This window comes from Rhinopithecus roxellana, chromosome 10 (assembly GCF_007565055.1).
Source record: "Rhinopithecus roxellana isolate Shanxi Qingling chromosome 10, ASM756505v1, whole genome shotgun sequence".
Lineage (NCBI taxonomy): Eukaryota > Metazoa > Chordata > Mammalia > Primates > Cercopithecidae > Rhinopithecus > Rhinopithecus roxellana.
The window spans coordinates 97,372,742-97,391,795 of NC_044558.1; positions in this window are offsets into that span (position 1 = coordinate 97,372,742).

Sequence of the window (19,054 nt, forward strand, 5' to 3'; positions counted from 1 at the left end):
AGCAGGTGACAAGTGTGGGGGAGCCCAGAGGCTAGGGCTGGTCTGGGGCAGGCGCCAGGGTTATTTCTGGGCAGAAAGAGAAGGGGGATCCAGCTGGGTTAATGACCAGGTGACCTGGAACTTCCCCCTTCTCTCTGTTTTGTTCCCATCTGTATAAACTTGTCAGCATGCACCCTAGGTAGCAACATCCTCCAGGCCCAGTGGGGGAAGAGCGCAAGGTGTCTGACTCACCTGCCAGGAGACTTGGGTTCAAATCCCAGCCTTAGAGTTCCACATCCAGGCTGTGATGTGGAGCAACTTGGGCCTCCTCTTGGAGCCTCAGGACTTCACCTGGTCCTGAGGTCCTGCCCTGTTGGGGGCCCCGAGGAGAAAATGCTGGTGGGGTGTGTGGCCCAGGGCCCAGGATGGAATAAGGGCAGTTCCAATGATCCCTGCTGGCCCTGCCCTCAGGAAGCTCTAACTAGCACGCTGCCTCCCTCGGGCAGTTCTGATCGGTGAGACTGCATGGCTCCTCCTCTGAGCCCTGCTGCTTAGAGTCCAGTGTGGAGCTAGGTACCCAGTAGATGCTCAATAAATGTTGAGAAGGGAATGCTATGCCCTCTTCAAGGCTGGGCTCTCAAACTAGGAGCAGAGGGGATGCAGGGGATGCGTGGCATCAAAGGTGTTGGATATCTCCTCTGCTCCTGCCTCCAGAGGGTGGCTGTGATATGAGGGGCTCAGGGACACCCACTCGACCCCCATACCTCCTGCCTCTGTTCTTCCTCAGCGTTTAAATCTCACCGTTAGGATTTCTATCACTTCTATCACTTCTGTGCACCAGGCATGGCACTAAGCAGTTTCTATACCTCGGGTCCTCACAAAGCTGCGGGAAGCACTGCTGTTATCCACCTTCTACAGAGGAAGGTGCGGAAGCTCAGAGAGGTGAAGTGGCATGACCAAGGTCACACAGCCAGAAAGTGCCTGCGCCCAGCTTTGAACCTTTTGGGGTTGTTGGACCCTGTAGCACTAACCACTGTTCCACCGTGGCTGCAATCCCATGAATGAATGAATGCATGCATGTATGCATGAATGAATGAATGGGGAATGGGGCCCACGGCTAACGTATCCAATGTCTGAGTGGCCCCACAGCTCAGTTGGCAGCAGCAGATGTCTTCACAGCTGCCGGGGACTGCGTCCCTTGAGGTCCGCCCGGAGGCTTTGACCACAAACGCCTCCGCTGGGCTGAGCCCTTCTTATCTGTTCACAAACTGCAGATGTCCGCACCCAGCCCGGGAGGAGAACCCAAGCTGGTGGGTCGCGTAGCATCCTAGCCCCGCGAAGGATGACCCAATGGGCTGCTGTTTATCCCCATCTTACAGTGCGGGAAGCCCACGGCAGCTGAAGTGGCCTGGCTGGGGGCTCGTGGCTGGTGCATGACCACGCCAGGCCTGCTGGACTCATACTCTTACTCCTGCTCCAGGCGCTGCATGCGGGAGGTGCTGAGTGTCCACGGAGTCTGGAGTCCAGGACTGCAGCCCTGGGGCTCTCCAGAATCCCACATGAAGGTGGGGGGTGGGCGGGGTCCCTGGGCAGCTCCTGGCCCTCGGTTGGGAGCCCCAGGGTGGAGGTCTGGCCCTGCCCCCTCCTTGGCTGTGCCACCTGGCACAGAAAGGGTTGCTTGCCCTTTCTGGACCACAGCTGGACAGAGAAAGGGAAGAATGAGGCTTGTGCTGGATTTCAGGGAGCTGATGAGTCCCAAACCCTGTGTTCCAGGGCAGTATTATGGTTAGCGCTGGAGGAAAAGGAGATACAGGGTGGCATTTTTCCCTAAATAAAAAGAATTGGGCCAGGCATGATGGCTCAGGCCTGTAATCCCAGCACTTTCAGAGGCTGAGGCAGGCAGATTGCTTGAGTCCAGGAGTTCGAGCCCACCCTGGGCAACGTGACAAGACCCCATCTCTACAAAAAATACAAAAATTAGCTGGGCATGGTAGCGCATGCCTGTAGTCCCATTAGTCAGTAGGCTGAGGTGGGAGAATCACTTGAGCCCGGGAAGTTGAGGCTGCAGTGAGCTGTGATTGTGCCACTGCACTCTAGCCTGACAATAGAGTGGGACCCTATCTTAAAAAAAAAAAAAAAATCACTCAATTCTTGCACAAAGTCTCAGGAGAAACTGGACTCTTTCCTCACTTTAATCCATCCCAGAGAGATCAACTCCTCTGCCCACCCGCTATTTTAAGAGACTCCTAGGAGAAACCTAGTTCCTTTGGTCCTTTCTCCACGATCTCACAACCCCTCACTCTCCGGAATTTCTTTCTGCTATATAGCCTAAGTCAAGCAGGGTGGGCCAAAGGCCGGTTTCCCCACATTCTGGCCTGCAGCAGAGCTCTGGCTGGAGGACTGGGCCAGCTATTGAGGAGCCAGTTAGAAACACTCTTGAATTCTTCCCATGACCTCTCATAAGATAAGAACATCTTGTCCTTGTTCAGATCTGATTCTTTGTGCTGTCTGGTTTGGAGCAGACTAGGATGGAGATAAATGTCTTTCTTGGAGAGTCACATGGCTGCATCCACCTAGTGTTGTAAATGTGCTGCCTTTTGACCCAGAAATTCTTTTCTGGAACTTGCGTGCAAAAATACTTGTGCTTGGATGCTAAGATGGGCACACAAGGATGTTCATGCCAGTGTTGTTCAGAATAAGTGAAAAGAAAGGGCTAGGCTGGGTGCAGTGGCTCTCTCCTGCTATCCCAGCACTCTGCGAGGCCAAGGTGAGAGGATCACTTGAGGTCAGGAGTTCAAGACCAGCTTGGCCAACATGTTGAAACCCCATTTCTACTAAGAATACAATAATTAGACGGGTGTGGTGGCAGGACCCTGTAATCCCGGCTACTTGGGAGTCTGAGGGAGGAGAATCTCTTGAACCTGGGAGGTGGAGGCTGCAGTGAACTGAGATCACACCACTGCACTCCAACCTGGGCAACAGCGCAAGACTCCATCTTAAAAAAAAAAAAAAGAATAAGTGAAAAAAAAAGCAAAGCACCCATGTGCCCATCAGTGTAGGCAGTTGAAGAAACAGTCATCTCGTCCAGTGAGAGGCTCAGGGCTTTGACTCTTTCTGTTCGTTTGTTTGAGATAGGGCCTTGCTCTGTCATCCCAGGTTGGAGTGCAGTGGTGCAATCACAGCTCACTGCAACCTCGATCTCCCAGGCCCAAGTGATCCTCTCATCTTAGCCTCCCTCGGAGTAGCTAGGACCACAGATGCATGCCATCATGCTTGGCTAATACTTTTTTCTTTTTAGTAGAGATGGGGGTCTTGCTATGTTACCCAGACTGGTCTCAAACTCCTGAGCTCAAGTGATCCTCCTGTCTTGGCATCCCAAGGTGCTGGGATTATGGGCGTGAGCCACCACACCCGGCCAGGGGCCTTTCTCTTATGGAGCTCTGGCTTCTCTGGCTTCTCCCCAGTGAATTACCTGTTTCTGTCTGTGGTCTATACTTGCATTGGTTGTGTATCCAGTGATTTTCAACTTTTTTGAGGCACAGAACCCTTTGTTCAAATAAAGGAATCCTAACATGTAAGTCAAATGAAAGTAGAGCTAAACCCTTGAAAGGGATGAGATACCCAGGCTCACTTCCCTTTGCCCCCATAGGGCCCTCAGGCTCAGTGAAGCATAGTTTGCAGACAGTTGTTCTAGTCCCTCCACTCAAGCTATGGATGGGAAACTGAGACTCAAGTTGCCCAGAAAGGTCACGGCCAAGGCCAGTCTCTAGTCCAGGTCACCTGACTCTGTCCAGTGCTCATTCAAGAATGGTTTCTAGGTAGATGATCGAAGCATCCACAGAAAGGAAGATTTACCACTTCCTTTCTATACTCTTCACTTCATTTATATTTTTATGTGCCTTATTATAATCACTAAAACGTCTAATTCAATAGAGTGCTGGTTGTGGTGGTGGTGGAGGTGGAGGTAGTGATGATGAAGGCGAGGGAGACAGTGGTAGTGGAGGTGGAGATAGTAATGATGGTGGTTGTGGAGGTGGTGATGGTGGAGGTGATGATGGAGGTGGTGGTGATGGTGATGGCAGAAGTGTTGGTAGTAGAGGTGGAGGAAGAGGCGGAGGTGGAGATGGTGGTTGTGATAGTAGTGGTGGTGTAGGTGGTAATGGTGGAAGAGGTGGTCATGGTGATCGTTGTGGTAATGGTGTTAATGGTGGTGGTGGTGGTGGTGGTGATGGTAGAGGTGATGGTGTAGGTGGAGGAAGAGGTGGTGGTCAGATGATGGTGAAGGAAGTGGTGGTGGTGGGGGCAATGGTGGAGGTGGTGAAGGAGGTGGTTGTGATGGTGGCGGTGGAGGAGGTGACAGTGGACATGGTTGTAATGTTGGTGGACATAGTGATGATGGTGATGGTGATGGTGGTGGAGGTGGTGGTCACAATGGTGGTAGAAGTGGTAATGGTGGAGGTGGTGGTGGTGGTAGAAGTTATGGTGGTGATGATGAAGGTGAAACAGGTGGTGGTGGTGGTAGTGGTCGTGGTGGTGATGATGGTGGTGGTGGTGGTGATGGTGGTGGTGGTGATGGTGTCAGTGGTTGTGGTGGTGGTGATGATGGTAGTGGAAATGGTGGTGGTGATGGTGGTGGTGATGGAGGTGGTTGTGGTGGTGGTGGTGGTGATGGTGGTGGTGGTGGTCATCGTGGTGGAGGTGGTGGTGGTGATGGTGGTGGTGGAGGGATGGTGGTAGTGGTGGTGGTGGCGATGATGGTGATGGCGACGTTGGTGGTGGTATAGGTAGTCATGGTGATGGTGATGATAGTGGAGGTGGTGATAGTGGTTACTGTGGTGGTAGTTGTGAGCACCCTTCCTTGTTCCTGATCTTAATGGGAATGCTTCCAAAGGTTTGCCAGTGGGCAAGATGTTTGCTGTAGTGGGCAAGATGTTTTCTTGTCAATGTCCCGTATCAAGTTAAGGACATTCCTTTCTCTTCCTAGATTGCCAAAATTTTGTCACAAATGGGTATTGAAGCTGATCAAATGTTTATCCAGACCTACTAAAATGATGATACAGTTTTTTTCCTCACTGTGGGAAACTGGATAAAAACACCCCCAGGCAATCTGAACAAGCTGGTTTTGTCTCAAGCATGGAACCTCCCTTCCTCTCTTTCACTTGCCCCATTTCTTCCTCCCTCCCTCAAATACAGACACTGTAAGAGGCCTGAGGAACCGAGCAGAAGAGGAGGGTGAGGCATCAGAATAGAAATGATCTCCACATGCTGGGTCAGCGCTTTTGCCAGGCTCACTTCTGCTGCTGTTTCCTGTACTAATCCCAGGAGGGGCACAGCTTCCCCAGTTGTTCCAGACAGAGCCGGAGACATTCTGAGGTTGAGTTAAAATGCTGCTGGCAGACAGGCGAGGAGGGGATCTTGAAGCCTTGCATTCCTCTCCGGGACGCTGGGGGCTGGGCGGGTGTGTGGTGGGCGAGGAATTTTTCTTGCGGAAGAGTTGATCTGGGATGTGGGGAGAAGGCCTGGTTGCTAGGCAGAATCAGCAGAGATGAATCATGTTCTGGCATGAGTTGGTTATTGGCTAAAAGGAGAAGTTATCCAAGTCTGTGGAATCTTTTCGTTTGAGCTGGAAGGAAATATGGTTCATCACATGCAGTCCCTTAGGTTTGCAGAGAAAACGGCATATACAGAGAGGGAGAGAGATTTGCCCAGGGAATTAGAAATTAGAAATCTTGCCTCTGAGCTTTCTCCAGGTCCCTGACTATGGCTGAGGGCCTGGGGCAAACAAGAGAGTTTCAGGAGCATCATCCTGTGCAGCCATTGTGTAAAGAGCACCCCATGTGCTGTTATTGTATTAGGAGCACCCCCTATCATTCTATAAGGAGCATGTCCTGTATTGTATAAGGAGCGCCTCCTGTGTTGTTATTGTATAAGGAGCACCTCCTGTGTTGTTATTGTATAAGGAGCGCCTCCTGTGTTGTTATTGTATAAGGAGCGCCTCCTGTGTTGTTATTGTATAAGGAGCGCCTCCTGTGTTATTGTATAAGGAGCGCCTCCTGTGTTGTTATTGTATAAGGAGCGTCTCCTGTGTTGTTATTGTATAAGGAGCGCCTCCTGTGTTGTTATTGTATAAGGAGCGCCTCCTGTGTTGTTATTGTATAAGGAGCGCCTCCTGTGTTGTTATTGTATAAGGAGCGCCTCCTGTGTTGTTATTGTATAAGGAGCGCCTCCTGTGTTGTTATTGTGTAAGGAGCGCCTCCTGTGTTGTTGTTGTGTAAGGAGCGCCTCCTGTGTTGTTGTTGTGTAAGGAGCGCCTCCTGTGTTGTTGTTGTGTAAGGAGCGCCTCCTGTGTTGTTGTTGTGTAAGGAGCGCCTCCTGTGTTGTTGTTGTGTAAGGAGCGCCTCCTGTGTTGTTGTTGTGTAAGGAGCGCCTCCTGTGTTGTTGTTGTGTAAGGAGCGCCTCCTGTGTTGTTGTTGTGTAAGGAGCGCCTCCTGTGTTGTTGTTGTGTAAGGAGCGCCTCCTGTGTTGTTGTTGTGTAAGGAGCGCCTCCTGTGTTGTTATTGTGTAAGGAGCGCCTCCTGTGTAGTTATTGTGTAAGGAGCGCCTCCTGTGTTGTTATTGTGTAAGGAGCGCCTCCTGTGTAGTTATTGTGTAAGGAGCGCCTCCTGTGTTGTTATTGTATAAGGAGCGCCTCCTGTGTTGTTATTGTATAAGGAGCGCCTCCTGTGTTGTTATTGTATAAGGAGCGCCTCCTGTGTTATTGTATAAAGAACGTCTCCTGTGTTGTTATTGTGTAAGGAGCGCCTCCTGTGTAGTTATTGTATAAGGAGCGCCTCCTGTGTTATTGTATAAAGAGCGTCTCCTGTGTTGTTATTGTGTAAGGAGCGCCTCCTGTGTTGTTATTGTATAAGGAGCGCCTCCTGTGTTGTTATTGTATAAGGAGCGCCTCCTGTGTTGTTACTGTATAAGGAGCGCCTCCTGTGTTGTTACTGTATAAGGAGCGCCTCCTGTGTTGTTATTGTATAAGGAGCGCCTCCTGTGTTGTTATTGTATAAGGAGCGCCTCCTGTGTTGTTACTGTATAAGGAGCGCCTCCTGTGTTGTTACTGTATAAGGAGCGCCTCCTGTGTTGTTATTGTATAAGGAGCGCCTCCTGTGTTGTTATTGTATAAGGAGTGCCTCCTGTGTTGTTACTGTATAAGGAGCGCCTCCTGTGTAGTTATTGTATAAGAAGCGCCTCCTGTGTTATTGTATAAAGAGTGTCTCCTGTGTTGTTATTGTGTAAAGAGCGCCTCCTGTGTTGTTATTGTATAAGGAGCGCCTCCTGTGTTGTTATTGTATAAGGAGCGCCTCCTGTGTTGTTATTGTATAAGGAGTGCCTCCTGTGTTGTTACTGTATAAGGAGCGCCTCCTGTGTAGTTATTGTATAAGAAGCGCCTCCTGTGTTATTGTATAAAGAGTGTCTCCTGTGTTGTTATTGTGTAAAGAGCGCCTCCTGTGTTGTTGTTGTGTAAGGAGCGCCTCCTGTGTTGTTGTTGTGTAAGGAGCGTCTCCTGTGTTGTTGTTGTGTAAGGAGCGCCTCCTGTGTTGTTGTTGTGTAAGGAGCGCCTCCTGTGTTGTTGTTGTGTAAGGAGCGCCTCCTGTGTTGTTGTTGTGTAAGGAGCGCCTCCTGTGTTGTTATTGTATAAGGAGCGCCTCCTGTGTAGTTATTGTATAAGGAGCGCCTCCTGTGTTGTTATTGTATAAGGAGCGCCTCCTGTGTTGTTATTGTATAAGGAGCGCCTCCTGTGTTGTTATTGTATAAGGAGCGCCTCCTGTGTTATTGTATAAAGAACGTCTCCTGTGTTGTTATTGTGTAAGGAGCGCCTCCTGTGTAGTTATTGTATAAGGAGCGCCTCCTGTGTTATTGTATAAAGAGCGTCTCCTGTGTTGTTATTGTGTAAGGAGCGCCTCCTGTGTTGTTACTGTATAAGGAGCGCCTCCTGTGTTGTTACTGTATAAGGAGCGCCTCCTGTGTTGTTACTGTATAAGGAGCGCCTCCTGTGTTGTTACTGTATAAGGAGCGCCTCCTGTGTAGTTATTGTATAAGGAGCGCCTCCTGTGTTGTTACTGTATAAGGAGCGCCTCCTGTGTTGTTACTGTATAAGGAGCGCCTCCTGTGTAGTTATTGTATAAGGAGCGCCTCCTGTGTTGTTATTGTATAAGGAGCGCCTCCTGTGTTGTTATTGTATAAGGAGCGCCTCCTGTGTTGTTATTGTATAAGGAGCGCCTCCTGTGTTGTTATTGTATAAGGAGCGCCTCCTGTGTTGTTATTGTATAAGGAGCGCCTCCTGTGTAGTTATTGTATAAGGAGCGCCTCCTGTGTAGTTATTGTATAAGGAGCGCCTCCTGTGTTGTTATTGTATAAGGAGCGCCTCCTGTGTTGTTATTGTATAAGGAGCGCCTCCTGTGTTATTGTATAAAGAACGTCTCCTGTGTTGTTATTGTGTAAGGAGCGCCTCCTGTGTAGTTATTGTATAAGGAGCGCCTCCTGTGTTATTGTATAAAGAGCGTCTCCTGTGTTGTTATTGTGTAAGGAGCGCCTCCTGTGTTGTTATTGTATAAGGAGCGCCTCCTGTGTTGTTATTGTATAAGGAGCGCCTCCTGTGTTGTTACTGTATAAGGAGCGCCTCCTGTGTTGTTACTGTATAAGGAGCGCCTCCTGTGTTGTTATTGTATAAGGAGCGCCTCCTGTGTTATTGTATAAAGAGTGTCTCCTGTGTTGTTATTGTGTAAAGAGCGCCTCCTGTGTTGTTATTGTATAAGGAGCGCCTCCTGTGTTGTTATTGTATAAGGAGCGCCTCCTGTGTTGTTATTGTATAAGGAGCGCCTCCTGTGTTGTTATTGTATAAGGAGCGCCTCCTGTGTTGTTATTGTATAAGGAGCGCCTCCTGTGTTGTTATTGTATAAGGAGCGCCTCCTGTGTTGTTATTGTATAAGGAGTGCCTCCTGTGTTGTTACTGTATAAGGAGCGTCTCCTGTGTAGTTATTGTATAAGGGGTGCCTCCTGTGTTGTTACTGTATAAGGAGCGTCTCCTGTGTAGTTATTGTATAAGGAGCGCCTCCTGTGTTATTGTATAAAGAGCGCCTCCTGTGTTGTTATTGTATAAGGAGTACATGCTGTGTTATTGTACAAAGAGAATCTCCTGTGTAGTTATTGTATAAGGAGCACCTCCTGTGTTATTTTATGTAATTACTCTCCCAGGCATCAGAAATGTAATAGTGACCTCTCAGAGGTGCCCTCTCCCTGAGCCAGATAAATCCAGCGTGATATATGCTGTGAATGAAATGTACAGTATGATGGCATAGTGACTAGGCATGTGTCTCTATTTAGCTAGATGGTTGGGGGAACCTAGCTGGGGGATGGCATTTAGGTGAGACCTGAACAGAGGAGGCAGCCTTGTGAAGCTCTGGGGAACACGGCTCCAGGCTGTGGGACCAGCAAGTGCAATGGCCCTGAGATGGGATTGAGCTGGGTGAATTTAAGGGACAGCAGGGAGGCTGCTGAGACAGGAGGGGGCTGAGTGAGGACAGAGGTGGGCAGAGTCCGGTCAGGTCAGGTCTTGGAGGCCAAAGAGAGAGGTTCCGTGGAAACCTCTAATACAATAACAGGAGAGAGGTTCTGTTGCTCACTGCTGAGCAGGAGACTGCCGCCCTCCCGACTCCTTCCCTTGCACCACAGTAAGAGCCTGTCCTTCAGGCAAATGAGCATCGTAAGCACCTGCCGTGTGCATGGCTGTGCTGGGCACTTTCTCCATGTGATCTCCTTTAGTCGTGCAAACAACCCCTCGGGTTGTCCAAGCAAGAAGGACAAGTGAGAGAGGCCCGTGCTTGCCTGCAGGCACTCAGTGCAGGCATCCTTGACCCAGGCCCTCTCTCTTGAGGCCTTCAGCTCCGTTAGCTCAGCCAGAGAGGGACTTGCCCACACCAGCAGACTGTCCCCTGTGTCAGCTCCTTGGAGAAAAAGGGTGGGAACAGACAAGGGGAGACTCAGAGCCTGCGGGCTGCTCCAGCAGTTTTTGCCAGGAAACAGGGCTACCCTGTCCAGAGTCACTGGGGGTTGGAGTGGATGAGCACCCCCTTGATGGGAGATGGTCCCCAGGGGCCCTGCTGTTGTGGGAAAGTGAGCAAGATTCTGGGGCTGAAGGGCCAATGGAACAGTGTGAGAAGCTCCCACAAACTCTTTTGCCCCCAGTGAGCCCAACAGATGCCTGGAATTCCAGTGGTTTATTCGTTGGTGTAAGCATTGTCCTTAGCTCCTCTTCTTGTAAAGTGCAAATCTCCTTTGGAAAAAGAGGGGGAAGATTATGTCCTGAACCCAGTAGAGTGATAAACTGTATAGGTTGTAAGTGACAGAGGCCCCAGGGCAGGACAACTTGGAGGGGCCATCTGAGTTAGAGCTCTCCATGGGCTTGACTGAAGCCTTTGTTGGAACTACATTGCATCCTGTCTCCTCCCTCTGCCCAATCCTGGTTTCTTAACCCCCTTCCATAAGTGCTGATCCCAGAACCATTCCCAAATAAACACCTCCCCACTAATCTCCATCTCAGGGTCAATTTCCTGCGGAATCCACCCTGTAACAATTGTGATGGTGATGGTGGTGGTGTTGATAATCAGGGTGTTGATAATGGGGTGGTGATGATGATAATGGAGATGGTGATAATGGTGGTGGTGATAATGGGGGTGGTGATGGTGGTGGTGGTGGTGATGGTGATGGTGATAATGGGGGTGGTGATGGTGATAATGGTGGTGGTGATAATGGGGGTGGTGATGGTGGTGGTGGTGGTGATGGTGGTGGTGGTGATGATAATGGGGGTGGTGATGGTGGTGGTGATGGTGATGGTAGTGATGGTGATAACAGGGGTGGTGATAATGCAGGTGGTGATAGTGGTGGTGGTGGTGATGGTGGTGATGGTGATAATGGGGGTGGTGATGGTGATAATGGTGGTGGTGATAATGGGGGTGGTGGTGGTGGTGATGGTGATGGTGGTGATGGTGATAATGGGGGTGGTGATAATGGAGGTGGTAATGGTGGTGGTGGTGGTGGTGGTGATGGTGATAATGGGGGTGGTGATAATGGGGTGGTGATGGTGGTGGTGGTGGTGATGGTGATGGTGATAATGGGGGTGGTGATAATGGGGGTGGTGATAGTGGTGGTGGTGGTGATGGTGATGGTGATAATGGGGGTGGTGATAATGGGGTGGTGATAGTGGGGGTGGTGGTGGTGGTGATGGTGATGGTGGTAATGGTGATAATGAGGTGGTGATAATGGGGGTGGTGATAATGCAGGTGGTGATAATGGGGGTGGTGATGGTGATAGTGGTGATGGTGATGGTGATGGGGGTGGTGATGGTGATAATAAGGGTGGTGATGATGACAATGATGATGATGATTGTGATGATGATAATAATGATGGTGATTGTACTAGTGTTCAGGGTGCCATAACAAAATACTACAAACTGAGTAGCTTACACAACAGAGCCCCAAATCAAGGTTCTGGCATGTCTGGTATATGCCTCTTTCAGGCATATAGATGGTCACTTTTCTCACATGTCACATGGCCTTTCTTGTGAGTGCACACTGATAGACTTCCTTTTTGTTTTGTTTTGTTATTTTTGAGATGGGATCTCTGTCACCAAGGCTGGAGTACAGTGGCATAATCATAGCTCACTATAGCCCTGACCTCCTGGACTCAAACAATACTCCTGCTTCAGCCTCCTGAGTAGCTAGGACTACTGGCTTGTACCACCACACATAGCTATTTTCATATTTAAAGATGGGGTCTTGCTGCATTGCCCAGGCTGGTCGTTAACTCATGGCCTCAAGCGATCCTTCCACCTCAGCCTCCCAAAGTGTTGGGATTACAGGTGTGAGCCACTGTGCCAGGCCAGACCTCTTCTTATAAGACCACCAGTTCTTTCAGATTATGATGCCACTTTTATGAACTCATGTAACCTTAATTACCTCTTGAAGACCCTCTCTTCAAATATAGTCACATTGGGGATTAAAGCTTCTACATAAGAATTTTGAGGTGATATAACTTAGTCCATAGCAGGGATTGGTAGCAATAACAACTACAGCAGAGCTGATGATTTTTATGGTGATGATAATGGTGATGGTGAGGATGGTGATGATGGTAATGGTGGTGGTAACCAACATTTACTGAACACCTTCTACATGCCTGGCACTGTGCTTTTTTCACTTTACATGGGATAATTTATTTAATCCTTGCAATAATCCTGTGACTTGGGAGCTAGTTGTCTCCTGATTTTTCAGAAAGAGAAACCAAGGCTCAGAGAGCTTAAGTACTTGTGTAAGGTCACATGGAGAGATCACAGCAGAGTTGGGATCTGAACCTGAGCCCCCAAGACCTTGCCCAAAGTTGTTACCTAACGTCCTGTGGTCTTGCCCAAAGGGACCGGTGACATACGGCTATCTATTGAAGAGGTTTGGGGCAGAAGGGAATCCAGCCCCATTTCCCCACTGGAGTTTCCTTCGATGGATAGGACTGAGGTCCTGGGGGCAGGATGGGAGGCCCCTGGAAGTCCCTTTGCACCTGTAGCTCCAGATAGTAAAGTTGTCCTCACCTGGGGTGCCTTTTGGAGTTATTCTGGGAGTTGGGTTTCTTTGAGCTGAGGCTACGGGCTGGAGTGTCTAATGTGACATTTCCAAAGATCACTGGGTGGGATGGTGGTATTAGAGAATGGGTCTGGGGAATAACTGTGGCCTGTGGTCGGCCACTCGCTGTGGGGTGAGCTTGCTTGTCAAGCCATGTGTGACAAAAATCACGTTAGGGTGTCTCCTGCATGGATGCAGACAGGCCACTGCTTTGCAGAATTTTGGAGGCTGGACTGTGAGGGTTGGTTCTATGCCAAAGACACCAGAGCTTGGAAGCCTTGAGGCGATAATATTTTTAAAATCGTTCATAGTAGCAGTAGCAACAATAGTAGTAATAGGACCAATAGTATCAGTCATGGTCATCTGTGGCCCACCTCATTTTATTGTGCTTCCAAGGTACTGTGTTTTTTATGCGTGCATTAAAGGCTTGTGGCAACCCTGTCTTGAGCAAGTCTATTAGCACTGTGTTTCCAGCAGTGTATACTCACTTTGTGTCTCTGTGTCATACTTTGGTAATTCTCATAATATTTGAAACCTTTTCATCACGCATCAGTAATTGTTTTGGGGCACCACGAACTGTGTCCATATAAGACAGTGACCGCAATCAATAAATGTGTGTATTCTGACTGCTCCACCAATGAGCTGTTCCCCTTTCTCCCTTCCTGTAACCTCCCTATTCCTAGAGGAACACAAACATATTGAAATTAGCCAATTAATAACCCTACAACGGCTTCCTAAGTGTTCAAGGAAGAGTTACATGTCTGTCACTTTAAATCAAAAGCTAGAAATCATTACACTTGATGAAGAAGGCATGTTGAAAGCTGAGACAGGCTGAAAGGAAGGCCTCTTGTACTTAATTGTTTGCCAGGTTGTGAATGCAAAGGAAAAGTACTTGAAGGAAATTGAAAGCGCTACTCCAGTGAACACATGAGTGATAAGAAAGCAAAACAGCTGGCCAGGCGCGGTGGCTCACGCCTGTAATCCCAGCACTTTGGGAGGCTAAGGTGGGTGGATCACGAGGTCAGGAGTTCTAAGACCAGTCTGGCCAAAATGGTGAAACCCCATCTCTACTAAAAATACAAAAATTAGCTGGGCATGGTAGCACGTGCCTATAATTCCAGCTGCTCGGGAGGCTGAGGCAGAGAATTGCTTGAATCCTAGCTGCTTGGGAGGCGGAGGTTGCAGTGAGCCAAGATCATGCCACTGCACTCTAGCCTGGGCAACAGAGCAAGACTCCATCTCAAAAAAAAAAAAAAAAAAAAAGCAAAACAGCCTTATTGCCTTATTGCTGATGTGGATAGCACATCACTGCTGTCTGGAGAGAAGATCAAACCAGCCACAACACTCCCGTAAGCCAAAGCCCAATCTAGAGCAAGGCCCTCACTCTTTTCAATTCTGTGGGGACTGACAGAGGTGAGGAATCTGCAGAAGACAAGCTGGAAGCTAGCAGAGGTTGGTTCATGAAGTTTAAAGAAGTCATCTCCATAACATAAAAGTGCAAGGGGAAGGGGCAAGTGCTGATGGAGAAGCACATTAAGTTATTCAGAAGGCCTAGCTATGATCACTGATGAAGATGGCTACACTAAACAACAGATTTTCAGCTGGATGAGGTGGCTCACACTTATAATCCTGGCACTTTGGGAGGCCAAGGCAGGAGGATAGCTTAAGGCCAGGAGTTTGAGACCAGCTTGGGTAACATAATGAGACCCCATCTCTATTAAAATTAAACAACACATTTTGGCTGGGCATGGTGCCTCATGCCTGTAATCCCAACACTTTGGGAGGCCGAGGCAGGTAGATCACTTGAGGTCAGGAGTTTGAGAACAGCCTGGCCAACATGGTGAAAACCTGTCTCTACTAAAAATACAAAAATTAGACAGGTGTGGTGGCATGCACCTGTAATCCTAGCTAATCAGGAGGCTGAGGCGTGAGGATTGCTTGAACCTGGGAGGTGGAGGTTGCAGTGAGCCAAGATCTCACCACTGCACCCCAGCCTTGGCGACAGAGGGAGATTCCACACAACAGATGTGGTAGAAATAGCAAGAGAACTAGAATTAGAACTAGAGTCTGTAGATGAGGAGTTTCTCACCACTGTACCCCAGCCTTGGCGACAGAGGGAGATTCCACACAACAGATGTGGTAGAAATAGCAAGAGAACTAGAATTAGAACTAGAGTCTGTAGATGAGGAGTTGTTTCTTGAAATGGAATCTACTCCCAGTGAAGATGCTGTGAACATTGTTGAAAGAACAATAAATTATTTAGAACATTGCATAAGTATAGTTGGTGGGCTGGGCATGGTGGCTCATGAAATTAAAGTTAAAGTTCTGGTAATCCCAGAACTTTAGGAGGCTGAGGCAGGTGGACCACTTGAGGACAGGAGTTTGAAACCAGCCTGGTCAACATGGAGAAACCCCATTTCTACTAAAAATACAAAAATTAGTTGGGCGTGGTGGTGCACGCCTGTAGTCCCAGCTACTTGGGAGGCTGAGGCACAAGAACCACTTGAACCCAGGAGGCAGAGGTTGCAGGGAGCCGAGGTTGTGCCACTGCACTCCAGCCTGGGCAATAGAGCAAGACTCTGACTTAAAATAAGGAAGGAGAGAAAAAAAGGAAAGAAAGAAAAGAAGGGAGAAGGAAGGAAGAAAGGAAGGAAGGAAGGAAGGAAGGGAGGGAGAGAAAGGAAAGAAAGAGAAAGAAAGAAGAGAGAGAGAAAAGAGAAAGGAAGGAAGGAAGAAGGAAAGAAAGAAATTTGGTGAAGCAGTGGCAGGGTTTGAGAAAATAAGTTCCAATTTTTTTTTTTTTTTTTTTTTTGAGATGGAGTCTCGCTCTGTCGCCCAAACTGGAGTGCAGTGGCCAGATCACAGCTCACTGCAAGCTCCGCCTTTCGGGTTCACGCCATTCTCCTGTCTCAGCCTCCCGAGTAGCTGGGACTATAGGCGCCCGCCACCTCGCCCGGCTAGTTTTTTGTATTTTTTTTTTTTTAGTAGAGACGGGGTTTCACTGTGTTAGCCAGGATGGTCTCAATCTCCTGACCTTGTGATCCGCCCGTCTCGGCCTCCCAAAGTGCTGGGATTACAGGCTTGAGCCACCGCGCCCGGCCAATAAGTTCCAATTTTGAAAGAAGTTCTACCATGGGTAAAATGCTGTCCAGTAACATCACAGGCTATAGAGAAATCTTTTGTGAAAGGAAAAGGCAATCAAAGTAATGAACTTTACTGTTGTCTTATTTTAAGAAATTATGGCTGGGCACAGTGGCTCGCGCCTGTAATCCCAGCACTTTGGGAGGCCGAGGAGGGCAGATCACCTGAGGTCAGCAGTTCAAGACCAGCCAACATGGTGAAACACCATCTCTATTAAAAATAAAAAAAATTTGCCAGGCATGGTGGCGCATGCCTATAATCCCAGCTACTCAGGAGGCTGAGGCAGGAGAATTGCTTGAACCCGGGAGGTGGAGCTTGCAGTGAGCCAAGATCAATCGCAGCCCTACACTCCAGCCTGGGGGACAGAGCGAGACTCCATCTCAAAAAAAAAAAAAAAAAAAAAAAAAGACATTGCTGCAACCACCTTGACCTTCTGCAACTCCCAGCCTGATCAGTCAGCAGCTGTCAAAATTGAGGCAAGACCCTTCACCAGCAAAAAGATAATGACTTACCGAAGGCTCCGATGACTGTTAGCATTTTTTTTTTAAGCAATAAAGTATGTTTATATTAAGGTACGCATATTGGGTTTTTTTTAAGATATAATGTTATTGCACACTTAATAGACTCCAGTTTAGTGTAAACATAACTTTTATATGCACTGGGAAAATTTGTGTGACTCGTTTTATTGAAGCATTTACTTTATTGCAGTGATCTGGAACTGAACCTGCAACATCTCTGAGGTGTGCCTGTAGTAATAAATGCAAATAGTAATAGTGGAAATAGCAGTAGAGAAAATACAGTCATAGCATGCAGGGTGCTTGTGCTCTGGATCAAACAGCTCTGGGCTAGAATCTTGATCTTACCATTTGCTGACACATCACTTTACCTTTTAGTTTCTCTACCTATAAAATGGGATATTGATAGTATTTTAGGATTTTTGTGAGGCAAATGAGCTGACCTCTGTAAAATACCCAGCAACAGTGCCCAGGATGTAGTCAGGGCTGAAGTGTTACCTATAATAATGAGAACCACCTCAACAGCAATGAACTATTTTTTTCCTCTTTCTTTCTCTCTCTCTCTCTCTCTTTCTTTTTCTTTCTTTTTTTTTTTTTGAGACGGAGTCTGGCTCTGTCGCCCAGGCTGGAGTGCGGTGGCCGGATCTCAGCTCACTGCAAGCTCCGCCTCCCGGGTTTACACCATTCTCCTGCCTCCGCCTCCCAAGTAGCTGGGACTATAGGCGCCCGCCTCGTCGCCCGGCTAGTTTTTTGTATTCTTTAGTAGAGACGGGGTTTCACCGTATGAGCCAGGGTGGTCTCGATCTCCTGACCTTGTGATCCGCCCGTCTCGGCCTCCCAAAGTGCTAGGATTACAGGCTTGAGCCACCGCACCCGGCCATCTTTCTTTCTTTTTCTTTCTTTCTTTCTCTCTCTTTCTCTCTCTGTCTTCTCTCTCTCTCTCCCTCTCTCTGTCTTCTCTCTCTCTCTCCCTCTCTCTCCTTCCTCCTCCTCCTTCTTCTTTTCTTTTCTTTTCTTTCCTTTCCCTCTCTCCCTCCCTTTCTTCCTTCCTTCCTTCTCCTTTTTCGTCTTCTTTTTTTTTTTTTTGAGACAGGGTCTCACTCTCTCACCCAGGTTGGAGGCCAGTGGTGCTTTTGTAGAGATGGGGTCTTGCCATCTTGCCCAGGTGTTGACAGCTGTTGCGAGATCTCAGTTCTTGCCTTCTTAGTTTAAAAGAATATAGACAAGAGACACATAGCAAAGGGGAGGTGCAGTATAGAGTAATTTATTGCAGAGAAAAAAGAACATTTTGAAAGTTAGGTACAGAAAGGACAGGACACCCTGAGAGAGACGGGATTCAGGGCAGACTGCTTGTAAGGATAAGACAGCATTGATTGTTGCTGGGAGACTCCCTTTGAGGGGGTTTTACATGATTATTCACAAGGGGTTGAGAGAGGCATTACTAGTAAGCATGTTCTCGGTGGTCCTCTTGGTGCCCATGCACAGTAGCTGTATGTGCTTGTTCATATGTTGCATGTCTCATTAGCATCTTAAATCTCCACCTAGGGGTGTGTTTTTTACTCTTTTAATGCACAAAGGGTCAGTTTGAGGACAGTAAAATCAAAGTGCGTATGCTTTCTAGAGGAGAAAGTCCCTACTGAAGATCACTTTGCTTGAGTGAGCTCAATTACAATGTGAATGCTGAGGCTTATTGTGTTGACTGTATAGTCACCACGGATGCTGCATCTTGAGGACATGGTCACTTCCTTGACTACCTATCCTGCCTCACAGGCTGGTCTCAAACTCCTGGGCTCAAGCAATCCTCCTGCCTTGGCCTCCCAAAGTGCTGGGATTACAAGCATGAGCCACTGTACCTGGCCCAACAATGAACTCTATGTGCCATGTGCTTTCCATGTATTATCTCATGTATTATCCATGTATTATCAGGTCTACCTGATCAGGTAGGTACTATTATCGTTTCCATTTTGCAGATGAATAGACTGAGGCTTGAGGAGGTGGAGCCTTTTGCTCAGGGTTACACAACAGTAGCCAGCATTTGATTCAACACTCCAAGCTCACTCCACTCTGCCCTGCTGCTTCCTCCCTGGGTGGAGATGATCTTCTCTGGGGAGGTGGCCTTTTGAGGGGCTGGCTGATGTTATCTCGGAGGGTGGGGAAAGCAAGCAGACAGGCCACAAAGAGCCATTGGCAGGGGATGTGCTCCACATCCATCTTTGGTTGGGGCTGGAACTCATCTGTAGGAGCCCGCTAACGCCACCAAAACTTGGCGGGACCTAGAAGTCTTCTCTTCTGTCGTAAGGATAGACACAAGGTCTGCACTCTTGCCTCAAGTTCAAAGGGCCTGAAGTATTGAGAAGTACTCCTCATTTATTTGTCTTTTTAAGAAAACTCACCCTAGGGCCAAGTAGTTTTTACAGGACAATGCTTAATGTAAGGTTCTAGAACTGTGCATTTGGATGTGGTCCCGGGTAGCCCTGGTCCAGGAATCACAATGAGGAAAGGTTACATCTGAGATGTGGTCATAGCTGTAGTGTGGCACCCAGGAGAGGGTGGGAGGTGGGCAGAAGACCTCAGCCAGAGCTGATTCTACCACTTCCTAGCTGTGTGCCTTGAGGCAAGTCATTTCACCTCTCCGAGCCTCTGCTTTCCCATCCATCCATTCATCCATCCACCCATAAACTCACCCAGCCCATCAGGTGATGCCAGTGCCCAGGCCCCACCTTCAGAGCATTGGCTTTAACTTGGCTTCAGGATTTAATTAGGCTC